At 38.7% G+C, this 2,754-nt stretch overlaps 1 non-coding gene across 1 annotated transcript; it reads right to left on the bottom strand.

Annotated features, from left to right (window-relative positions):
• Positions 1-2,085: 2,085 nt before the first annotated feature.
• LOC126061866 (U6 spliceosomal RNA) lies at positions 2,086-2,192 on the bottom strand. The gene has a single exon (XR_007513914.1). It is a non-coding gene; the product is annotated as a U6 spliceosomal RNA (small nuclear RNA).
• Positions 2,193-2,754: the final 562 nt, after the last annotated feature.

The raw sequence follows: 2,754 nt of genomic DNA, 5'->3' as shown, positions 1-2,754 counted from the left end.
AGACCCTACAAGCTCAGAGAGAAAACGACAGGTCACACACACAGGATCAGGAATCAGAATGGCACCAAACTTCTCTATGGTGCTATCTAAAGCTAAATGACAATGGAGCAAGGGCTCAAAATTCTGGGGGAAAATGATATTCAACCCAGAATTCTTATACCCAAAGTATTAGTCATGAGCAAGGGTGACAGTATTTTCTAACAGTCTCAAAAAACTTACTTCGATACATTCTTTCCTTGGGAAGCAACTGGAGAAAGTGTTCTAATTGAAACAAAAGAATAAGCAAGGGGTCAACAAACTTTTTCTACAAAAGGCCGGATTTTAAATGTTTTCGTCTTTTGTGAACCGCATGGTGTATTTGTGACCACTCTGCCTTCGCAGTAGTGACAGCAGCTATGCCAGCTAACTGCAACTTCTTCCACCATCTTTCAACTCCTGAAACACCCAACATCTCCATGTCAAACCCTGGTCTCACCCACCAGGCAAGTGAAGGTGAAGGTTGCAGGTCCTGAGTGGAGCGATTGTGCTTAAATCCTCTCCCCTATCAAAGGAATACGGTCCCGCGAAAGAGGAATCGCTGAGAACTATCAGCACGTGAAGACGGTCAGACCTTCCGGTTTCTGCAGGTTAACTACTGCCTCTACCGGCTCCCTTGACACCGTCTTCAGATCTGTGACTTCAGGCCTGCAGCAGAGAAAATGCTGGCTTTTCAATGGAGTAGACAGGTGTGTAGCTGTTCTTCTGATCTGGATTTAGTTGCTGAGTGTTTAATTTAGCAGTAATGTTGCTAGTTACTCCTGGAACTGTTCCCCTCAAAGCCCCGACAAGAATAGAGACCCAAGAAACACACACTGGACTCCCCCTCCCTGCCCTTAATCTAAAAAATGGTAATAATTAAGATTTTTTTCTCCCTGTTCAAAAGGTTCCCTTCTACTAATTCTTCAGTGCTGACTTTTTTTCAGGGGAAGAGTGCAATCTAGAGGGGAAAAAATTATTTCATAGTGTTTGCTCCTTATTTAGAAAAATATTTTAACTGTTGGATCCATAGTCAGTGTAAAGGAATATCTGGTACTTCAGAAAAGACTGGTGAAATAGTCAAAATTATTTTGACAATGCTTGAAATAGTAGCACAATTAGGTATATCTTATGCTGATAAAATATGACTTGAGCTGTACTTCTGAAGAAATGAAAAGAAAAAAACTGTCTCACAGAGAAGGCAAGCTGAATGGAGCATACATGTGAAAACTGAGTTGGAAAAAGAGCAAATACATGAAACTAGAGCTGAAAATAATAATATAATCAAAGACAAGGAAACAATAGCAATCTGGCCAATTCAAGTTTAAGGCCAGCTGATGCTGGAAAGAAACCAACAGCAAAAACGGGTAATTCCAGACAGTGGACAAGGCTTGTGCTTCCACTAAATATACTGTGTGGGAATGGGTTTCAAAATAGCCAAATGGTTTTCTGAGCAACGTAGCTGCTTTAAACAACCTTATAATATTAATCACAAACTTTCCTAGAAAAACATAGAATTTATTTTTTCTTCTGTTGTTAGAAGAAGACGTAATCCTTCTATTCTATAAAAATGGTCAGTTCTGCTCCTAGGAGAGAGAACGCCTTCCGATCTCATAGAGACTCAGCGTAGAGTTTTTTTGGTCCAATGACTGCTGGAATGCTAGCAAAACTGCCTCTGGAAAATGGAAATCCAAAAACAAATAAAGCTGTTTCCTTCAAAAAGATATAAGTAATAAAATATAAGACACGAATTTAGCCTTGACTGCCTAGAAAGTCGGAGAGCCGTCTACGTATCATCATAAGAAGCTTCAGCTTGATTCCAAAAATTAGCAACAAAAAAATGCAATAAAAAATCCTACTCACCAAACAAAGAAAAAACCAAATCCATTGCCGTTGAGTCAATTCTGACTCATAGCAGCCCTAAATGACAGAGTAAAACTGCTCCATAGCATTTCCAAGGAATGGCTGGTGGCTTTGAACCGCTGGCCTCTTGGTTAGCAGCTGAGCTCTTAACCACTGTGCCACCAGGGCTCCAAATGCCTACCAGAGTTGCTTTTTTTATTAATTTTAAAAAATACGGAAGGCTTCACGAATTTGCGTGTCATCCTTGTGCAGGGGCCATGCTAATCTTCTCTGTATCGTTCCAATTTTAGCATATGTGCTGCTGAAGCAAGCACCACAGTTGCTTTTAAATGACAAGACAAATACAATTTTTTAACATCACACTCACAGCTGCAATTAATACTAAAAAGCACTCAGGAATAAAGTTTTTTCAAAATATACAAGCCTTTGTAGAGAAAACTATAAAACTTTATTGAAAGACATAAAAAATGTGAATAAATGGAACACTATGGAAACCTTAACACTATAAAGATGGCAACTCTCCCACTAGACTATAAATAGAGTGCAACTCCAATTATAGTCCCAACTTTTTTTTTTTGCTGGAAATTATGATTCTTACATTAATATGGAGGAAAGTCAAGAATAATACAGACAATTTTAAAAAAGAACAAGATTAGACATCTACCACTTGCTCTTCACGATTAATTAAAAAGCTATTTTTGAAGGGGAAAAAAATTGTATACAATTAGCACAGACAGACAATGGAACAGAACACAAAGCCCAGAAATCAAACCACACACACAAAGGGATATGGTAACAGGAGAGAGGATGTCCTATGAAGTCAAGGAGAAATGGATGAATTATTTAAGAAATAATGCCACGAGAACTGGCGATCAA

The sequence above is a fragment of the Elephas maximus genome, chromosome 18 (assembly GCF_024166365.1).
Source record: "Elephas maximus indicus isolate mEleMax1 chromosome 18, mEleMax1 primary haplotype, whole genome shotgun sequence".
Taxonomy (NCBI): domain Eukaryota; kingdom Metazoa; phylum Chordata; class Mammalia; order Proboscidea; family Elephantidae; genus Elephas; species Elephas maximus.
Note: the sequence above shows the minus strand (reverse complement) of the source record. Positions and strands in the feature narration are given on the sequence as shown.